The 23,915-nt window shown below is 44.0% G+C and overlaps 1 non-coding gene across 1 annotated transcript; it reads right to left on the bottom strand.

Annotated features, from left to right (window-relative positions):
• Positions 1 to 11,881: 11,881 nt before the first annotated feature.
• Positions 11,882 to 11,955, bottom strand: Trnat-ugu (transfer RNA threonine (anticodon UGU)). The gene has a single exon. It is a non-coding gene; the product is annotated as a tRNA-Thr (tRNA).
• Positions 11,956 to 23,915: the final 11,960 nt, after the last annotated feature.

Raw genomic sequence — 23,915 nt, 5'->3', positions numbered from 1 at the left:
ACAACCGTTCACTTGACGAAGGGTCTGTTCCTAAAGACTGGAAAGTAGCACAATATTCAGGAAAGGAAACAGAAGTAACCCATTGAATTACAGACCCATATCACTGACCTCAATTTGCAGTAGGATTTTGGACCATATACTGTACTCCAACATTATGAATCACCTTGAAGAAAATGACTTATTGATACATAACGACCACGGATTCAGAAAATGTCGTTCAACACAACTAGCACTTTATTCCCATGAAGTAATGAGTGCTGTAGACAAGGGATCTCAAGTCGATTCTATATTCCTAGATTTCCAGAAGGCTTTTCATACCGTTCCTCACAAGCGCTTATTAATCAAATTGCTTGCATGTGGAGTAACGTGTCAGTTTTGTGACTGGATTCGTGATTTCCTCACAGAGAGGTCACAGCTCGTAGTGATAGACGGTAAATCATCGAGCAGAACAAAAGTGATATCTGGCGTTCCGGACGGTAGTGTCATAGGCCCTCAGCTGTTCCTGATTTATATAAATGATCTAGGTGATAATCGGAGCTGCCCCCTTAGATTGTTTGCAGATGACACTGTAATTTACCGTTTAGTAAAATCATCAGAAAATCAATTCCAATTTCAAAATGATCTAGAGAGAATTTCTGTATCGTGCGAAAAGTGGCAATTAGCACTAAACAAAGAAAAGTGAGAGGTCGTCCACATGGGTACTAAAAGAAATCCGATAAATTTTGGGTATATGATAAATCACATGAATCTAAGGGCTGTCAATTCGACTAAATAGCTAGGAATTACAATTACGAGCAACTTAAACTGGAAAGACCATATAGATAATATTGTGGGGAACGCGAAACGAAGACTGCGTTTTGTTGGCAGAACACTTAGAAGATGCGACAAACCCACAAAAGAGACAGCGTACATTACACTTGTCCGTCCTCTACTGGAAACTTGCTGCGCTGTGTGGGACCCTTACCAGGTAGGATTGACGGAGGACATCGAAAAAGTGCAAAGAAGGGCAGCTCGTTTCGTGTTCTCGCGCAATAGGGGTGAGAGTGTCACTGATATGATACGCGAGTTGGTGTGGCAGTCACTGAAACAAAGGCGGTTTTCTTTGCGGCGAGATCTATTTACGAAATTTCAATCACCATCATTCTCTTCCGAAGGCGAATATATTTTGTTTACACCCACCTACGTAGGGAGACATCATCATTATTATAAAATAAGAGAAATCAGAACTAGAAGGGAAAGATTAAGGTGTTCCTTTTTCCCACGCGCCATTAGAGAATGGATTGGTAGAGAAGTGGTACGAAAATGGTTCGATGAACCTGAAACGCCCCCTTAGAAAAATTAATGAATTACTGTGCTGATAAACCTCTTACATTATTTGATTTTCAAACAGCCGAGCAGAACTGAACGTACTCAGACATTTCGCTCTTTACTTTTTCTTATCAACACAAAACTGACACAATATTTTTAGCGCAACGCAATCTCACTTTCAATAATCTCTACAAAAGAATGGCCCTGACTAACATTAACCTATACCTTTCACGAATCACTTACCTCACAAAAATCTTCGTTACTTGAACTACTGCAATACAGCGAGCGCCAATACTGCCAGCTAAATAAAAGGTTATAACTACTGAAGGCACTAACTACTGATAGGCATAGTTAGCAAATGAAAGATTTTGATAGAGAACAAACAATGTATTTGCCTTATTAATATTCAAAAGTCATCATATATATATATATATATATATATATATATATATATATATATATATATATTAGTTCACGAAATACAGTATTACAAATTTACTCTTTCTGACGGAAACACGTCCAGATCGTCCGCTCTCAAAATTCTGCCATCTCTCTACCCACATCCACCACTGCTGGCGGCTCACCTCCAACTGCACAACGCTACGCGCTTTTCACATCCAACTGCCCAACACTACAACAGCGAATATTCCAACTATGCCAACCAGCCACAGACTGCACACAGCACAGCCAGTGATTTTCATATACGTTACCAGCATATAAACCTAAACAGCCTACTTACACCATTCGGGCGGTGGAATGGTAGAGAAGTAGTATGAAAATGGTTCGATGAACCCTCTGCCAGGCACTTAATTGTGAATTGCAGAGTAGCCGTGTGGATGTAGATTCGTATAGGTACCTTCCAGAATCCCTTCCTGCACGTCCCGCAGCGGTTCGCGCTGTAAAAGATGGTTATTCAGGCTTTTTAAGGTGATCACATTAATGTGACTAGACAGTGTACTAACCCCTACTTACTGTTTGTCACGTCAAACAGCTCTTTTTCCCACTGATGCATCACCTCAGAAGCGAGGTTATAGCATGTAAGCGTACGGCACATTGAGCCATCTAATTTAGAAGAAAAGCCTCCTTGGTTCCAGAATGAGATATTCACTCTGCAGCAGAGTGTGCGCTAATATGAAACTTCCTGGCAGATTGAAACTGGAAGGTAGGAGACGAGGTACTGGCAGAAGTAAAGCTGTGAGGATGGGGGCGTGAGTCGTGCCTGGGTAGCTCAGTTGGTAGAGCACTTGCACGCGAAAGGCAAAGGTCCCTAGTTCGAGTCTCGGTCCGGCACACAGTTTTAATCTGCCAGGAAGTTTCAGCCTCCTTGGTTGCCATATCTGCAGATTCATTTCCTTGAATTCCCTTGTGCCCTGATATCCAGCAGAGCGTCACCTCCTTCCCCGGCCACTCTAGATGGAAAAGGGTACCTTGGAGGACGAGCCACTACTACCAGTAATGATATTCTACAGCAGGACAGGGAGGTGGGACATGATGACGGCAAGTAGAATTCCTGCACGTAGCAACGAATACGACATTGGCGAGAAAGATCTTTGACAATGAGTCTGTATGTATCCCGTCCTTGTTACTGCAGACAGCGGGGAGCCATCGTTCCTCAAATTAAGCGCACACTTCTCGGCGGACGACAGAGAGCGGTGCGACAGGCGACCGCCACCTCTGGTGCCGCATTAGACATCCGCCCGGGGCCGGCCGGCGGAACGTGACCGGCTCGGCAGATGCCCTTCAACGCGCGGCGGACAAAAGCCCGAGAGTGGGCGGCGCCGGCCACCCCTCTATACTTCCGCGTTACAAGGCGCTCATTCAGCCCTTCCCGTCCTCTATGGTCCCTTGTTCTCTGCGGGACGCCGCGGTATGGTTCGGTGCTCACTACTTAGTCAGCCTGCGAAGAGAAGACGTTGTGACAGTTGGAGAATGCGTTCCTCTTGACAGCAAGCGACGCTATTAACGGAATGACGAGGAGAGGAGATGGGGTGGAGGAGGGAGAAGGAACACTTCCTGGTCTTGTGCTCAATGTATGTCGAGGTGAGGACTACAAACCAAAAAATGTTGGCCATCTTTATTACTATCCACAACATCAAATAATTATTCTCACTACCAAAAATTAACTAGTAACTGTTTAAAACAATTGGCCAGGTGCGAGTAGGGCTCGCGTTTAAACTTAATTACGTAGACAAACAGTTCATCGATCGCGGGAATTGAGAATCATGACGATTTTTTCCTTTATCGATACTGATACTGGCCGGCCAGGATGGCCGAGTGGTTCTAGGCGCTACAGTCTGGAACCGCGCGACCGCTACGGTCGCAGGTTCGAATCCTGCCTCGGGCATGGATGTGTGTGATGTGCTTAGGTTAGTTAGGTTTAAATAGTTGTAAGTTCTAGGGGACTGATGACCTCAGAAGTAAAGTCGCGTAGTGCTCAGAGCCATTTGAACCATTTTGATCTATTGCCAAGGTATCGCCCCCGCTAATACCAAGACTTCAGAGAACGCCGGCCGCGGTGGTCTCGCGGTTAAGGCGCTCAGTCCGGAACCTCGCGACTGCTACGGTCGCAGGTTCGAATCCTGCCTCGGGCATGGATGTGTGTGATGTCCTTAGGTTAGTTGGGTTTAAGTTGTTCTAAGTCCTAGGGGACTGATGACCACAGATGTTAAGTCCCATAGTGCTCAGAGCCATTTTAACCATTTTTGAACTTCAGGGAACGTTTTAATTTTAATTTTGAAGTCGTGTAACAAATTACCAAATAAATATTTTAGTGTGGCATGATTACAGATTAATAATTTACTGATTTTTCCATTACTCGACAAATTTCAAGACTCTAGGCCAATAGGAAGTACCTCATAGGTTTTGACGAGTGACTTTGTCTGTGTCAAAATGTTTGACACCAATGGCCGTGTCTTTAGAATGCATTGACTTAAAAGCTTACATTTATTACAAAAGCTTTCATTTATCACCTTAGACTTTAGTATATGACGTGAATTTCGTCTTGATAGGTCCAACCTTTCCTGAGAAAAAAGGGTCTGAAAGAAGGGGCGGACAGTCGGTCGGATAAGAAACGATTTTTTTTTTTTCGTATGATGTAATTACAAATTAAAAATTATAGGACTTTCGTTTAGGTTTACTGTGAAAACTTGCTTCTTGCCAAATTTCATGATTCCAGGTCAACGGGAAGAGCCATACAGACTTGGATGAACGAGTATGCGATACGGAAATACTTGATATAAATGGCCGTACCTTTTGATTTCATTGACTTGGAAGCTTCTGTTTTGTACATCGCCAAGGGGCCGTACATCTTTGTATGTGGCATAAAATTCAACTTGATACTTCTACCCGTTCCTGAGAAAAGGGCTTTTACAGTAATCGGACACACAAACAGATAGACTGACATACTGACAACAAAGTGATGCTGTAAGAATTTCGCTTTTACCGACAGGGGTGTGGAATGCTAAAACCATCTTTACCGCTATCGCTTAGAGCCTTTCGAAACCAGTATTGAGATATTTTTCTTGACGAGAGTACCATTACTGGAAACATGCTGGGGAAGGTAGCTACTGAATAAGAACAACATCAAAAATGCGAAGAGTGAGCATAAAAAATTTCCCTGATCACAAAAAATTATTTCTGAAGGTCCACGCTAGATACACTGATCAGCCAGAACATTTTGACTACCTTCGTATAAGCCGGTATTTCCACCTACGGCACGGATAACGGCGGCGACCTTTTGTGGCATGAAAGCATTGGAGCCTTGGTAGATCGCTGCGGGGAGTTGGCACCACGTCTGCACACACAAGTCACCTAATTCCTGTTAATTCCTGGGAGGTGAGTAATGAGCTCCAACGCCACGTTCACTCACATACCAGATGTGATCCATCGGATGCAGGCCTGGCGACTTGGGGTTGGGGAGAGAGAGAGAGAGAGAGAGAGAGAGAGAGAGAGAGAGAGAGAGAGAGAGAGCGTTGTGGATATTTGTACGATTTGTCCCAGAAGCCTTTCCCTTATTACAAATATTCATAGGGCCTAAAACATGAGACTCAGACAAATACTTTTTATCTCAAATTCAATGTGACATACTTCAATTTTTGTTTGCATACATACTTACTGTGTCTGAGACTGACAGCTGAATGTGTGTTGCTGTTTTAGGCACAATAAAATCGTAGGACTTATTTCCTCAGTGAAATGACAATCGCAGCCAATAACTGTCTTGATTTGTTGCACTTATTTTTGTGCCACACGTTCGGAACATTCCAAATCTAATTTTCCAACAAGATGGGGTGCCATTTCATTGGGTGTTAGATGTTCGTGCCTATTTGTGTACATTTCCGTGAAGATGGGATGGGCGTGGTAGTCCCATCAGCTGGCCTCGTTGATCACCGGAGGTAAGACCAATGGATTTCTTCTTTTGGGATTATATCAAGCACCAGGTTAACCAAACACCACTGAACGATCTCGCAGCATTACGGCGCAGAATTACTGACGTCATAAAATCCATCCCTCACGAAATGTTGACCAACATGTGGGTGGATCTGGAATATCTGCCTTGATATACTTCGGGCAACGAAAGGAACGCACGTCGACATTTATTTATTGTTCATGTATGTGTGCTGTGTGTGTATACACAAAAACTTGAATATGTTACCTGCAGTTCAAGATAAAAGATATGTGCCTATGCCTCATACTTCTGCCTTATGCATGTTTGTAATCAGAGAGAGACTTCCGGGACACTCCGCACTACAACCAGCCCCAAACCACATATGCTTGACGTTGTCAAGTAAGGGGGCGATCTAGGTAAACACGGAATCAGAAGTATAACTTGAAACAGTCGAGTTCGCTTGTGCGATTAGCAGTTTCAGCAAACCACGTTGCCATCATCAAGCTAGTAAAGCACTGATCAACATCTTCAAGCACACTGGGAACATATGTAAAGGGGTGTAATACAGTGTTACATAAACATGGACTATACCATGTAATATAACATATCTTCTGCAGTAAATTTCACTGGATCTTGATCAAATGCATATTGATCGCATCATACCATAGAACGATATTTCATGAACATGAGAAAATTACTATATCAGCAAGTCAAGCATAAAGTACCTGTTACATAAAACAACGTGCATACTGCACTGATTATACAAGCTCATGTTCGTTCATAAGCAGAATGAAGACTGAGATTCTCAAGTAACGTCATAGACGTTACAGCCAGCCAGCTGCGGGCACTGTGGTAATAGTTACAAACAAAAATACGTGCTGTCGTATAAAGTATAAGAACAAACCAAAGATCTAAGGATGTTACACTGCAGGCATTCAATAAATTGTTTTATTACAATATTTTAAATCATTATTATACAAAGTTTAAAACCTCTTTAAAAAACATAACAGGAAGCACTATACCTTCAATATATCGTTTAATTCACATGTGAAGCTAGTCATATTTGCGTCATTGTCTTATAAAAAGAAATACAATAAGAATCTACATATTATAATATGCAGGCAGCATGAAGTTTCTACAACCCTACACTGTTGTTCGGTAACACACATGAAGCGCACATGAAGGAACTACAAAGGAAACATCAAGTGTTCCACTCATAACTATCACAAACACGCAATTACAAGAACATAAACCATACAATGAAATCACTTAGCTAGCATCTTTCAAATCACAATATTTACGCTATCAAATTGTAGCTCAACGTTGCATGGTGCTCGACAAGATCACAAGAATAAACAGCGCAGTCCTGCAACTTGTTATTTATATATAATAAAAATAAACTTGTTATATAACATGTGAAACCTCCCCTTGGAAAAATTTATGAATTTCTGTGCTGGTAAACTCCTTACGTTATTTGAGTTTCAAACAGCTGAGCAAAACTGGACGTACACAGACATTTCTCTCTTTACTTATCCTGATCATCACTAAACTGACACACAATATTTTTAGCGCAACGCAATCTGACTTTGAATAATCTCTACAAAAGAACGGCCCTGACTAACAATAACATATAACTTTCATGAATCACTTACCTCACAAAAATCTTCGTTACTCGAACTACTGCAATATAGCGAACGCCAATACTGCCAGCTAAATAAAAGATTCTAACTACTGAAGGCACTAACTACTGATAGGCATAGTTAGCAAATGAAAGATTTCGATAGAGAACAAACAATGTATTTACTTTAATAGTGTTCAAAAGTCATGATATATATATCAGTCCATGATATCCAATATTACAAATTTACTCTTTCTGATGAACATAAGTCCAGATCGGCCGCTCTCAAAACTCCGCCATCTCTCTCCCCACATCCACCACTGTTGGCGGCTCACCTCCAACTGCACAACGCTACGCGCTGTTCACATCCAACTGCCCAACACTACAATAGCGAATATTACAACAATGCGGACCAGCCACAGACTGCACACAGCACAGCCAGTGCTTTTCATACAGAGCGCTACGTGGCGTTACCAATACAAAAACATAAACAGCCTACTTACACATGGTCATCAAATCTACACAAATAGGGCCACACTATATTAAGCTATCAACCCATAACTCGAGCTATAGCGTGGAACAGAAACTGAAGGGGCAATTGGAACAAGTAGCACAGTCCCAAAAATTGCTGTGTCGTAATGTTGAATATTTCTGTATGTTTTGTAATTTAATAATACCAAAAAACAAAATGTGACCAGAGATGTGATGAGCTTTCCAATAGCAGACTTGACTGTTCGAAGTTGTACTTCTCTTTCTGCATCTCTACATCTATATCCATACTCCGCAATCCACCTGACGGTGTGTGGCGGAGGGTACCTTGAGTACCTCTATCGGTTCTCCCTTCTATTCCAGTCTCGTATTGTTCGTGGAAAGAAGGATTGTCGGTATGCTTCTGTGTGGGCTCTAATCTCTCTGATTTTATCCTCATGGTCTCTTCGCGAGATATACGTTGGAGGGAGCAATATACTGCTTGACTCTTCGGTGAAGGTATGTTCTCGAAACTTCAACAAAAGCCCGTACCGAGCTACTGAGCGTCTCTCCTGCAGAGTCTTCCACTGAAGTTTATCTATCATCTCCGTAACGCTTTCGCGATTACTAAATGATCCTGTAACGAAGCGCGCTGCTCTCCGTTGGATCTTCTCTATCTCTTCTATCAACCCTATCTGGTACGGATCCCAGACTGCGAACAAGCGTACTGTAACCTACTTCCTTTGTTTTCGGATTGCACTTCCTTAGGATTCTTCCAATGAATCTCAGTCTGGCATCTGCTTTACCGACGATCAACTTTATGTGATCATTCCATTTTAAATCACTCCTAATGCGTACTCCCAGATAATTTATGGAATTAACTGCTTCCAGTTGCTGACCTGCTATATTGTAGCTAAATGATAGGGGATCTATCTTTCTATGTATTCGCAGCACATTACATTTGTCTACATTAAGATTCAATTGCTATTCCCTGCACCATGCGTCAATTCGTTGCAAATCCTCCTGCATTTCAGTACAATTTTCCAATGTTACAACCTCTCGATATGCCACAGCATCATCTGCAAAAAGCCTCAGTGAACTTCCGATGTCATCCACAAGGTCATTTATGTATATTGTGAATAGCAACGGTCCTACGACACTCCCCTGCGGCACACCTGAAAGTTACTCTGACTTCGGAAGACTTCTCTCCATTGAGAATGACGTGCTGTGTTCTGTTATCTAGGAACTCTTTAATCCAGTCACACGATTGGTCTGATAGTCCATATGCTCTTACCATGTTCATTAAACGACTGTGGGGAACTGTATCGAACGCCTTGCGGAAGTCAAGAAAGACGGCATCTAGCTGGGAAGCCGTGTCTATGGCCCTCTGAGTCTCGGGGTCGGATAGCGCGAGTTGGGTTTCACACGATCGTCCTTTTCGAGACCATGCTGATTCCTACAGAGTAGATTTCTAGTCTCCAGATAAGTAATTATACTCGAACATAATGCGTGTTCCAAAATTCTATAACTGATCGACGTTAGAGTTATAGGTCTATAGTTCTGCACATGTGTTCGACGTCCCTTCTTGAAAACGGGGATGACCTGTGCCTTTTTCCAATCCTTTGGAACGCTACTCTCTTCTAGAGAACTACGATACACCGCTGCAAGAAGGGGGGCAAGTTCCTTCGCGTACTGTGTGTAAATCACTACGAGAACCCAAGACGAAGCTTTGTTAAGTTCGGATCAATGCGACATGGAGGATGTCTTCCAGCTGCCTACCCGATCGCGATGGGTCCCTGACATAAATCTGCGTACCTGTATCGCGGCGGCATCTGCTCGCAGCGGACAGCCTGACGGCGTTGACGTCAGCGGCACGGCGGGTCCCGACCCCGCGGGCCTGAGGGCGCAGGCGCAGACGGAGGCAGCGGCAAGTGGTTCCCTCCAGTCGTGCAGCGCAGAGCAGAAGCCGTGTGAGTGACGCGCCGCGAGGAGGCGGCCCGGCGCGCTTTGCCGTCCAGCGACGCATGCTAAAGGGGCCGCCGGCCGTATGTATTCAGCGGGAAAAAGAGAAGCGGATCCCGAGATTAAAGAACGCACCGAGGGGAGCAGACGGAGACCGCGAAAGAAGGCGGCGGCGGCGGAACCCGCAGGACGGAGGACGCGGAGGCGGCAAGAAATACGCCGCTGAATTCGCGATGAGGTCCCGCACCGATTGCGAGAGCTCGCCGAACCCCTCTGGGGGCTAAGCTGGATATTCTGCTCCCCGGCTCCGATCTGCTTTTGTGTAACTCGGCGGAGTCTACTGCGCTGCACCGCCTTCTGTGGAAGGATGAAAAGAGGAAAAACGCGAGTTCCTTGGGCCGACTCGCGAGCGTATGATACGGGGAAGAGTGTACCGGGGCAGACTGTTTTCACAAAGCAGGTACTTTCTTACTGTAGAGTCTTTAGGGACGTCTCGAGGGCAGAGACGTGCACGGGATAAGGTAAACTTTGCCCACTGTACGAAGCAGACGTCTGCCAAACAGTGTACCTAGATTTACTGTTGATTTACGTTAGTTTCACCATATGCCGATTATCTTACGGTACTCTTAATACACTCCTGGAAATTGAAATAAGAACACCGTGAATTCATTTTCCCAGGAAGGGGAAACTTTATTGACACATTCCTGGGGTCGGATACATCACATGATCACACTGACAGAACCACAGGCACATAGACACAGGCAACAGAGCATGCACAATGTCGGCACTAGTACAGTGTATATCCACCTTTCGCAGCAATGCAGGCTGCTATTCTCCCATGGAGACGATCGTAGAGATGCTGGATGTAGTCCTGTGGAACGGCTTGCCATGCCATTTCCACCTGGCACCTCAGTTGGACCAGCGTTCGTGCTGGACGTGCAGACCGCGTGAGACGACGCTTCATCCAGTCCCAAACATGCTCAATGGGGGACAGATCCGGAGATCTTGCTGGCCAGGGTAGTTGACTTACACCTTCTAGAGCACGTTGGATGGCACGGGATACATGCGGACGTGCATTGTCCTGTTGGAACAGCAAGTTCCCTTGCCGGTCTAGGAATGGTAGAACGATGGGTTCGATGACGGTTTGGATGTACCGTGCACTATTCAGTGTCCCCTCGACGATCACCAGTGGTGTACGGCCAGTGTAGGAGATCGCTCCCCACATCATGATGCCGGGTGTTGGCCCTGTGTGCCTCGGTCGTATGCAGTCCTGATTGTGGCGCTCACCTGCACGGCGCCAAACACGCATACGACCATCATTGGCACCAAGGCAGAAGCGACTCTCATCGCTGAAGACGACACGTCTCCATTCGTCCCTCCATTCACGCCTGTCGCGACACCACTGGAGGCGGGCTGCACGATGTTGGGGCGTGAGCGGAAGACGGCCTAACGGTGTGCGGGACCGTAGCCCAGCTTCATGGAGACGGTTGCGAATGGTCCTCGCCGATACCCCAGGAGCAACAGTGTCCCTAATTTGCTGGGAAGTGACGGTGCGGACCCCTACGGCACTGCGTAGGATCCTACGGTCTTGGCGCGCATCCGTGCGTCGCTGCGGTCCGGTCCCAGGTCGACGGGCACGTGCACCTTCCGCCGACCACTGGCGACAACATCGATGTACTGTGGAGACCTCACGCCCCACGTGTTGAGCTATTCGGCGGTACATCCACCCGGCCTCCCGCATGCCCACTATACGCCCTCGCTCAAAGTCCGTCAACTGCACATACGGTTCACGTCCACGCTGTCGCGGCATGCTACCAGTGTTAAAGACTGCGATGGAACTCCGTATGCCACGGCAAACTGGCTGACACTGACGGCGGCGGTGCACAAATGCTGCGCAGCTAGCGCCATTCGACGGCCAACACCGCGGTTCCTGGTGTGTCCGCTGTGCCGTGCGTGTGATCATTGCTTGTACAGCCCTCTCGCAGTGTCCGGAGTGAGTATGGTGGGTCTGACACACCGGTGTCAATGTGTTCTTTTTTCCATTTCCAGGAGTGTACACATTGTTCTGCATTTACAATGAAATTAACACCCTTAGCTGCTTACAGGCTTTGACATACTCAACGGGGACAGATGAAAATGTGCGCCCCGACCGGGACTCGAACCCGGGATCTCCTGCGTACATGGCAGACGCTCTATCCATCTGAGCCACCGAGGACACAGAGGATAGCGCGACTGCAGGGATTTATCTCTGGCACGCCTCCCGCGAAACCCACATTCTCAACGTATTGTCCCGCACTGCATTCGTAGTGCCCCCACCCATTATACTCAGTGCTCGCGGCGCGTTGCCGATTCCCGTAAGAGTTCGGGCTGTGTTTGTGCATTCGCACAGAAGAAGAAGATGGTCCAGTGGCCAGTGAGCCTTAACTATATACAGGGTGGTCAGAAAATGTGTGAAATGCTTGTAGGGATGTTGCAGGGTGGGTTGTTGTGAGACATAAATGTTAAGAAAGAAATTCGATACGTTGCTCCGTTTCCGAGTTATTTAGCATAGAATTTAGCCAAGCGGGGCGTCGCGCGTTCGCCTTCAAGCGGCCTGCCAGGGGCGGTGTTGCCCAACGAGTGCTTTGTCTCGTTAGCTGAAACTTGAATTCACGCGCGCGACGATTTAATTGGCTAACTTCAATGCTAAATAACTCGCAAACGGCACAACGTATCGAATTTCTTTCTTAACATTTATGTCTTAGTACAACCTGCCCTGTAACATCCCTACAAGCATTTCACACATTTTCCGACCACCCTGTATATACTAAGATGGTATCTGTTCTTTCAGACATGTCCGAAAAAACAGATACCATCTTAGTATATACATTGTTCTGTGACACGCATCAAAAATTGAGAATTTTCGTCAACACACAGTTTAACACTGTATGTTGGATAAGGACTCCGATTCAGAACCTTGACGATCACTTGAGAGGTAAACCCACTGAGCTATCCAGCATCTTATGGCACACCCTTACAGCTTCAGCTCTGCAATTAGCTCTCTCGTACAATCTAAATAGGCTACAAAAAAGGAGCTTCCACAAAGATTGTGTTAAACAAGGTCAGTCAGGCAACCGTGATACACGACTAAGCTTTCTACCACCAGAACGCACTAGGCAAAAACATCAATGACGCAACACATCAGTCGGCCTTTATGAAAAAGGATTTGTGACACCAGCCGTTTTCATTGATTTAAATGCAGAGCATTAGACGGTCAACTTCAAAATATTACTGTGGAAACTGTATAAATTCTTCTTCTTCTTGTTCTTTCGCCTTTGTTCCGCATCTACGCAGGTCAGCATAGCTATGAACGGATTTGGCATGGTTAATTTAAGGGGTGACCGGATTCCTTCAGGTTGTCACCCCGTTACCTTCTCTCTCTCCCCCCTTCCCCATCCCCCCCCCCCCCCCCTCCCCGTGCCCAAAAGGTATGCCTGTGGTGTTGTTCATGTAAAAGTGAGCGAAAGTTTTCTGTTTTCGAATCGTGTAATCCGGCTGGGTCTGCAAATTGTATAAGTTAGCAAAGTTTTCAGGCTCACTAGTCTGATAAAGCGAACCCATAGGATAGGATATTCTATGTCTGAAACAGAAAAAGAGCCGAGAGAGGAAATAAAAAGAAATGGGTGCACATCCAGGAGGAGTGATTATTGGTCCCTGTGTTATACAACATCTGCAACAACGATATACCGCGACCATAGGAACCACCGGTCTTCATCTATGTCGATGACATGGCTATCACAGATCAAGGGAAAGCATTGGAAGAGGCAGAAGCAAAACTCTCGAAAGCCTCGGAGAACCTCACAATACGCTTTGCGCAGAAGAGTCTCTGAAACTGAATCCTAGCAAGATCCAAGTCTGGAGTTTCCATTTCCGCAATAATGAGACTCTCTGAAACTGAATCCTAACAAGATCCATGTCTGCAGTTTCCATCTCCTCAGTAATGAGATCAAGAGAAACCTTAACAACATCAATTGTGATGGGTGGATGGGGGAAGGGGGGACGCGCCCCTGCAGCATGAAACCTATCCCAAATATCTGGGAGTCAGATTGGATCGTACTCTTTCTTTCAAACAAATAAAAACTTGCATTGAATAGAAAGGTAGAACAAGCTCAAGAAATTGTCTACTGAGGAAACTACAGGGCACATGAGGGGACCTCAACACGAGGTACTGAAGACGACTGCTATAGCTCTATGTTTATACAGCAAGAAGGCTTCAGCTCACTGACGCAAGTGAACGTCGCCCCCATCCCCCACCAAATGAGGCAGCAAGAATTGTTACTGGATGCTTGAGACCTACGCCTTTGATAGCTGTTTACCCCCTCGCGAGGATAGTTCCACCCCAAATTAGAAGAACAAAAGAAGAGTGGAAGATGCAAACAAAAGCCCAAGACAAAAGCTATATAACCACATTACTTTTAAGCTACACTTGAGCTACAGAAAGAGTTTCCTCAAGATAAGTACCCACTTGACAGTTGCACCTGAGACCAGACTACTAAATTTATAGCAGGAGACAGGAATCATTCCAATTTACGAATCGAAGGAAGAGATTCACAAGCTCACCTACCTGATCTAGAGATCACCCAATCGTCTAAGGCCACGAGTCTCTAGATCCGAACACAACCTAAAGAAAAGGGGATATGGAGCGAAGGACTACTGCGAATGTGGGGAAGTCTAAACACATCACCACCTTCTTCTTTGCACTATTTTCGACGAGGCAGTGCATTTGCAAGACGTAGTTTTACCCATGGACAGCATTGTAAAGGCTGCTGAATACAGGTATTAGAAGATTCAGTGCATAATGAACACGGAATGTAAAGTACTGTTAATTATTATAAAAAATTTCATTACTTTGATGTTGTTTCGTTTTGGCAGCCGAATCTTGAAGTCAAGTTGGCACAATAACTCGAGGGTCACCTTACCGTCTTCATCAGGTGACATAGAGCTTCTGTTGAGTCTCTTCGAACTGATGCTACTCTAGAACCGACACCTCTATATAGGCCATCAGTGCATACACCAAATACCGTGAGTGTTTCCTCTAGTGCAAAACATACTAGCAGAGCAGCTGTTGCTGAAAACAAACCAAAAGGGAGGTATCGTTGACTTGACTAATCATCAAAATCTGCTGCTTGAGAAGTTCGTGTTTTAATGCAGGTCAGCGTGGACTTCCACGACCTGCTCAGAGGGTAATCATTGCCCCCAATAAAAAGATTATCGGTTAATCAAGTATAACCTACATAAAAAAATAATCTTTTCACTCCGTAGAGTTTGACAGAAACTTATTGCAATGGTATCACATTTTTGTTTGCCTTCACCACCGGCGGCGCTGCTATTAGTAGTAGTAGTAGCTATATTCATCCATAAATCTCTTTTTACAAGGATATAGGACAAGCAAGTATTTACAAATTCAGATCAATTTAGAATAAGCTAATTCGTATACACATATATTTACACACGTCTAGTTAGAGACAATCATTAGATTTACTTCTGGTACACAATGCTTTTTTTACAAGTAACTTATTAAATAATGTAATGCCAACTATTCGCTCATATCTCACTGTCAGTCACTGCACACACTATACACACATTGTTTCATAACCCTTCACTCACTACACACACACACACACACACACACACACACACGCACGCGCACACACACACACACACACACACACACACACACACACACACACACACACACACACGCACACACACATACACACACACACACTGGTGATCTATGGGCCATTTTCTTTCCCGCAACTTCCCATTTGCTATCCTGCAAAACTGAGTCAGCATCCCTCCATATTGAGTGAGATGTTGAGGTCAGAAAAAGGAACAGGTGTTAGTATTGTGCTATGCATAGCTTGGGGGGTAAGTATTTCTAGAAAGCAAAAAAGAAGGAAGAAACATAATATGAAAGAGTTTTGTGGAATATTGTATATTTTGTAATAATAATAATTATTATTTTTTATTTGTATAACATTTTTTTATCAAACCCCCACTCTGTTTTAGCTAAGTAATCCTTCAATGTATAAAATGCATTGCCCAACAGGTAGTTTTTAGCTGCCTTTTTAAATAAGTGTATTTTTGCAGTTTCTTTAATCTATTTTGGTAATTTATTGTACAGGTTTATTCCTCGGTAGAAAATGCTGTTATGAATTTTATGTTTATTTTTTCTTAGTAAATGTAAGTTGAGTCTATCTCTTGTTGCATGGTCATGGACAGAGCTGTTTGTGCAGTAATTACCAATGTAATTTTTGATGTGTACACTTGACTGGTAAATATATTCACATGGAGCAGTTAAAATCCCCAGAGTTTTGAACAGATCTTTACAATGAGCTCGACTATTATTTTTGCCTATTATTCTTAAAGCTCTTTTCTGGAGTTTGAAAATTGTGTTCATATTCTGTGCATTTATTCCCCAAAAAAGAATGCCATAGCTAATAACTGAGTGTACGTATGAATAATATGTAACTAAAAGACACTGCATGTTATGCACTGGTGATAGGATTCTAAGGGCATAACATGCTAATGACATTCTGTTTGCAAGTACCTTTGTGTGTTCACACCACTTCAACTGAGAATCAATATACATTCCTAGAAATTTTGCATTTGTTACACAGTCTATAGAGGTGCCCTCTACATTTAATTTAACATTGTCATTTTTCCTCTTCAAACAATTTTATGACATTAGTTTTCTTTATGTTCAATGTCACTTTATTGCTTATTGACCAGTCATAAACTTCCTTGAGAGTTTCATTTGCTTTCTCAGCAAGAAGTTCTCTTGTTTTCTCAGTGACTATAATACTGCTGTCATCAGGGAAGACAATTTTTTCACAATGAGTAAGGCTACTGGGAAAGTCATTGATGTATATTAGGAACAGTATTGGCCCTAATATGCTACCTTATTAATGTATTTTGGTTCTGATAAGTGTTTTACTTAGTGTTCAGATCTATTTGAAGTATGTATTATCTGTACTCTTTGTACATTATCTGTTAGGTACGATCGAAATCAGTCATTAGCTACCCCTCTTATTCCTAATGCTTCTAATTTATTTAATAGAATTTTGGGATCGACTGTATCAAACGCCATAGAAAGATCCAAAAATATGCCTGTGACACATCATCTTTATCAAGAGCATCAAGTACAACTTTTGTGAATTTTACTATGGGAGACTCCGTATTTTTGACACTTTGGAAACCAAACGGTGATTCGCTTAAAAGATTGTATCTATTCAGGTAATTCATTAATCTATCATTCATAATTGCTTCTATTATTTTTGAGAATGGTGACAGCAAAGAAATGGGCCGTTAATTTTCTATGTCTTCTGCATTACCTTTGTTAAGCAAAGATACAACTCTTGCCTGTTGTAACTGCTCTGGAATTGTTTCTGATGTGAAGGATTCATTTATTATACACTCCTGGAAATGGAAAAAAGAACACATTGACGCCGGTGTGTCAGACCCACCATACTTGCTCCGGACACTGCGAGAGGGCTGTACAAGCAATGATCACACGCACGGCACAGCGGACACACCAGGAACCGCGGTGTTGGCCGTCGAATGGCGCTAGCTGCGCAGCATTTGTACACCGCCGCCGTCAGTGTCAGCCAGTTTGCCGTGGCATACGGAGCTCCATCGCAGTCTTTAACACTGGTAGCATGCCGCGACAGCGTGGACGTGAACCGTATGTGCAGTTGACGGACTTTGAGCGAGGGCGTATAGTGGGCATGCGGGAGGCCGGGTGGACGTACCGCCGAATTGCTCAACACGTGGGGCGTGAGGTCTCCACAGTACATCGATGTTGTCGCCAGTGGTCGGCGGAAGGTGCACGTGCCCGTCGACCTGGGACCGGACCGCAGCGACGCACGGATGCACACCAAGTCCGTAGGATCCTACGCAGTGCCGTAGGGGACCGCACCGCCACTTCCCAGCAAATTAGAGACACTGCTGCTTCTGAGATATCGGCGAGGACCATTCGCAACCGTCTCCATGAAGCTGGGCTACGGTCCCGTACACCGTTAGGCCGTCTTCCGCTCACGCCCCAACATCGTGCAGCCCGGCGTGAATGGAGGGACGAATGGAGACGTGTCGTCTTCAGCGATGAGAGTCGCTTCTGCCTTGGTGCCAATGATGGTCGTATGCGTGTTTGGCGCCGTGCAGGTGAGCGCCACAATCAGGACTGCATACGACCGAGGCACACAGGGCCAACACATGGTGTGGGGAGCGATCTCCTACACTGGCCGTACACCACTGGTGATCGTCGAGGGGACACTGAATAGTGCACGGTACATCCAAACCGTCATCGAACCCATCGTTCTACCATTCCTAGACCGGCAAGGGAACTTGCTGTTCCAACAGGACAATGCACGTCCGCATGTATCCCGTGCCACCCAACGTGCTCTAGAAGGTGTAAGTCAACTAACCTGGCCAGCAAGATCTCCGGATCTGTCCCCCATTGAGCATCTTTGGGACTGGATGAAGCGTCGTCTCACGCGGTCTGCACGTCCAGCACGAACGCTGGTCCAACTGAGGCGCCAGGTGGAAATGGCATGGCAAGCCGTTCCACAGGACTACATCCAGCATCTCTACGATCGTCTCCATGGGTGAATAGCAGCCTGCATTGCTGCGAAAGGTGGATATACACTGTACTAGTGCCGACATTGTGCATGCTCTGTTGCCTGTGTCTATGTGCCTGTGGTTCTGTCAGTGTGATCATGTGATGTATCCGACCCCAGGAATGTGTCAATAAAGTTTCCCCTTCCTGGGACAATGAATTCACGGTGTTCTTATTTCAATTTCCAGGAGTGTATTTGTTAAGGGGCCTTGTATAATCCCTATGCATTGTTTGAGTACACACACTGGTACTTCATTTAAGCCCACTGACTTTTTATTTTTAGTTTCTGGACAGTTTTATTGATTTTATTCTCTGTAGTTGGAAGTAACATCATTGTATTTAGTGCAACATTGTTTACAGGTGTTATATTTGTTTGGGAGAACTTTTGCTGTAACTTCTCTGCAATTCTTGAAAAATGCCCATTTACATAGTTTGCTAAGATATTATCTTTTGCTACGGGGCATTACTTGGTACACGCTCTGGCGTACACTGTACGAACGTATCTCGACAGCCACACGTAAGACTTAATTGACCGCTAGACGTCACTAGAGATGGACTCGCCAGTATGAAACTGGAGAGGAGTATTATGCTGTCACTAGAGAAACAGTAACGGCAGATTGCGTCGGTCAGGAGATTTAGGCGACTTCAGATGTAGACTAGTCACTGATTAGGCCTAACAAATCCATCGGGGATATATGAACGTTTATAAAGCAGCCAGAGTAGACTGATGTTAATGTGATTGTAATTGATTGTAATGCGGAAACACGAAGGAAACACAAGAGATAAACCAGGAGAAGGTAGACCGCAATCGCTGACAGATAGGAACCTTTTAACATTTCAGAGGTATCTGCCAAAAATTGCTTTAAATCAGCGAATGGAATCACTCGTGAGCTACTAAGTGCAAACAGAAGTCCAGCTAGCACAATATAAGTGCGTAAGGATTTTTAAAAAATGGGATAAAGAGGTCGAGCAGCTCCTCATAAACCCATACATTTCTGTACACAGAGCTTAGCGACGCTTGAGGCGGTGTAAAGAGAAATGCCAGTTTGCTGTGGATAATTGGAAACGGGTGATATGAAGTGATGAATCACGCTATACTCTGCGGAAATCCGATGTAAAGGCCTGGGAAATGCCTGGATGATATCATGTGTAGTGCCAATAGTGAAGTGCGGAGGAAGTGGTGCTGCGGTATGGGGCGTGTTTTTATTGCTTTGGCTGGGGTTCCCTTATTTCGCTCGATAAAATGCTAAATACGAAACGATATGAACACATTGTACAGTATCGTGTACTTCGTAAAGTAAAGGAACAGTTCGGAGACGACGATTGTCTCAGCTTGCCACCGCACCATTTCATAAAGCTTCATCTGTCATGCCATGGTTCGTGTGCCATTACATTCGTGAGATGAACTGGCCTGCCCTGAGTCCTTGTCTGAAACAAATTAAACACCTGTAGCGTAAGTTATAACGTCAACTTCTCTCCAGAACTTAGCGTTCAATATTACTACCTTCACTAGTTTCATCTCTTGTGGTAGTATGGGCTGCCATTCCTCCACAGAAATTCAGGCGTAATGCAAGTGTTCCTAGTAATCACAAAAGCGAAGGGTGGATACATCCCATATTAATATTCACTAATAGGCGGCTGAATACTTCTGATTGGATACTTCCGCAATTATGACAATAGATATTGTATTTCATGGGTACAGCTCTCTTTAATAAGATGATTGGTTATTTCAGTTCCAATTGCTTTGAGACACTGGCAATCTTAATCAGAGAGACACATGTAATGACACATTACGACGCAGAGAGATACAATACTTTAAATTCTGCGCCAAAGATTAAATTGAGGGGAATGTAGAAAATAATCTCTGTACTGTCCAAATCTGATTCACTTTTGTTTCGTACTCCAAGAAGGAGTTACCTTGTATGTAACGGACTCGTCTATTTTTTTTTTAAAGTTTGCTGCAAGCAGCCATATTATCAGTATTAATGATTTGTGCGACGAGCGTAAGAAAAGTCTTATTGTCTCGTGAATAAAACTGTGAAAAATATTCCAATCTTACGAGAATTATTTCAATCGACATAGCATTGTAGTATTGTAGTACTTTGTTCCACCGTCGTCGCTAAAGAAGCCGACGCAGCCTTAGGCAGATACGCACGGTCAACAAAGAGGAGAACATTTATGGCGACCAATGAATTAATATTGTGGCAGAAGAACTAATTAGACTTTTGAGGTGAGAACTCTGAATAAATCGACAACAATGTAAAATTCCAAAATATTGATGATCGGAAATGTACATTATATTTCAGGCAAAATTCAATCAGCACTAAATTTGTCCGCATTCAAAGCCAGTCATTACAGTCCTTAAAAGCCTTTCAAAAATTCTAAAGCTCCATATCCATATTTTTTTCCTTTCAAAGAATCAATAAATTTAATTTTTTTTTATTTATTTCGCCACACACATACTATCTGTTAATGAAATCCGGACTGCACTTTGACACTGTAAGGAGATTTATCTCTGAGGGAGATTCATCTCTCAGGTTCCGAAGGCATCCATAGCTTATTGGAGTGCCAAAGGTACACAAGGAAATTGTTCCAAATCTAGTAATTCGTTTATTGCCTTGCTAAAAAATCTCAGAAGTAACGCCATATGTATTTTAAAAAAAAGCTGGTATTGGCAGACATAGTTGCATGTCAAGGACATCGCCGAATTTTCTGCACTCGTACAGATAAAAACCCATGCCATACATTGACTTCTTGGTAAGTTTCGATGTGAAGACCATATTCACAGAAGTAAACATTTTCTGAGACCAGGAGTTACCTAACGTGGTTGATTACATCATTGGTGCCACTGAATGTAGCCCTTACCAAACATATTACTTATACTTATTTTTATGAGTTGTTAAATTTCTTAATAGTTTGATGCGGTGTTTCACAAATTCAGCTCCCGTGCCAAACTTTTCATCTCACAGTATCACTTGCATACAGCGCCCTAAATTACTTGATGGATATACTGGGTATAGCAACAGGAATGGACAATATATAGGGAATATTTACGGATACGACAGGGACGACCAGTCGAAGCAAAAAAGTCTATTAAACATTTGATCTAAAATGCATAACTGAAGAACTATGGACATTTCCTCGTAGAAGAGATGCGTTTTACGGTAGCGAAGATGAACAAGTGCTCATGGCTCTTAAGAGACAATTTTTACTGGACATTTTCTATCTTGTTTTGGTCCATACTACCATCCATCAGAATATGAAAAGCGATGAACTTGAGGTAGAACAGATTTGTTTTACAGTATCGAAGATGAAGAAGGGCTGACAGCCCCTGCTTACCACTTTTTTTTCTTCGAATGATGTTTCCTGTTACATCCCTGAATACACACAACTCCTCCCGGGATCCCGTGTATTCCAATTCGAAATTTGTGGTAAGTTCTATGGGGCCAAACTGCTGAAGTCATCGGTCCCTAGGCTTACACACTACTTAATCTAACTTAAAGTAGCTTACACTAAGGACAACACAGACACCCATGCCCAAGGGATGACTCGAACCTCCGACGGGCATGTATTCAAATTACTGTCTTGGTCTACAGAATTTACCTTTGTAGCTCCCACAACTACCATGGACATTATTTTCTGACGTCTCAATATACGTCCTATCATGTTGGTTCCTCCTCTTGTAAACGTTTTCTGCAAGTTCCCTTCGTCGCAGGCTGTGCGGAGAACATGTTTATTTCTTATCTTGTAAGTCCACTTCATGTTCAACGTCCTTCTCTGGCACCATCTCTCAAACGCTAAGATTTTCCTCTTCTCTGGTTATTCCACAGTCCATGGTTTACCTCCTTAAAATACTGTGCTCCACACATATTCTTCATCTAATCAAGGCCAATGCTTGAAACCCGTGTAGTTCTTTTGACCAGGAATCCAAGTGTAAGTCTGCCTTCCTCTTGCTTCGTCCATCATGTATTACTTTTCTTCCCTGGTGGGGACTTCGTCGTCACCATGCACTGCAAACTGCAACAGCCCTATTCGTAAGTAACCTTGTTTAAACCATACAAGTTATTAAAATGGATGTTCATATCTTGACATGCATGTATGTATCTACGAATGTATGTATATTTCACATCTACTCCTAAACACATGGGCCGATTGCAAAGAAACGTGGTACACATAAAATTTGCTGTCTGGAAAGAATCACTATGGGGGTAAGATCCACCCGCCTATCAAAGGGGTGTGGATGGGAGTGAAAAAGAAGATAGACCACGACGTGAGAACACCCATATTTCAGTCATTCAGTACTTCAGAATAAGAACACATAGAAACTTGCAACAAACCTTATACATAATTTTAAACCTTTACGAAACTTCTCGCTGACGAACTCCACAGAATGAGGGAAGGAAAAAAGTTTATTGCTTACTATATTTTCGCTGTTTATGCAGTAAAATTGCCACATGCAGCATAATATTTTAATTTACTTCTTCATTCCTACTACTGTATTCGTAAAGTGTTTTGCAGATAGTATTTACAAATACTACTGAATGTACCAGAAAAATTACATATTTTGTACGACGCTTAGTTCAGGAGATGTGACGTCATAAACACTGAGATGGAAGAAAAACTACCACATCATGCCAGGCTTTTTAATTTATTACTTCGTTGCTACTAATTGCACACGAAACAATTTTGGAGTTGCGTATCCGCATCTGCCGCTGACTATACCTACGAAAACAAATCACTGTACGACTCATAGTTTAGGAGATAAGACATCACATACTGATGCATGGAAAACTGCATGACGTTTTAATTTATTACTTCTGTGGTAATAAGTCTTTTCGCAACACGTTTCGCAGACAATATCCACATACACCTCTGAGAGTACCTAAAAGAAGACCTCTCCAGTTTGTCTGACGAACCGGTTTCAGGCTCTGTCTCAGGCTGATACTGATCTTCGGCCGGACATGGCTGCTTATCCTGTTCCAGAGGTTGCCCCTCAGTCTGCAAGATCCGGGCGTTCGCAGAGGGTGGGCTTACTGGTAGTTGGGAGCTCCAACGTCAGGTGCGTAATGGGGCCCCTTAGGGATATGGCAGCAAGAGAGTGGAAGAAAACCAATGTGCACTCCGTGTGCATACCGGGGGGAGTCATTCCAGATGTGGAAAGGGTCCTTCCGGATGCCATGAAGGATACAGGGTGCACCCATCTGCAGGTGGTCGCTCATGTCGGCACCAATGATGTATGTCGCTATGGATCGGAGGAAATCCTCTCTGGCTTCCGGCGGCTATCTGATTTAGTGAAGACTGCCAGTCTCGCTAGCGGGATGAAAGCAGAGCTCACCATCTGAAGCATCGTTGACAGGACTCACTGCGGACCTTGGAGGGACTGAATCAGAGGCTGAGACGGCTCTGCGACCGTTTGGGCTGCAGATTCCTCGACTTGCGCCATAGGGTGGTGGGGTTTCGGGTTCCGCTAGATAGGTCAGGAGTCCACTACAAGCAGCAAATGGCTGCACGGGTAGCAG

Source organism: Schistocerca serialis, chromosome 5 (genome assembly GCF_023864345.2).
Source record: "Schistocerca serialis cubense isolate TAMUIC-IGC-003099 chromosome 5, iqSchSeri2.2, whole genome shotgun sequence".
NCBI classification, from domain to species: domain Eukaryota; kingdom Metazoa; phylum Arthropoda; class Insecta; order Orthoptera; family Acrididae; genus Schistocerca; species Schistocerca serialis.
The sequence above is the reverse complement of the archived record's forward strand: the minus strand, read 5'-3'. Positions and strand labels throughout refer to the sequence as shown.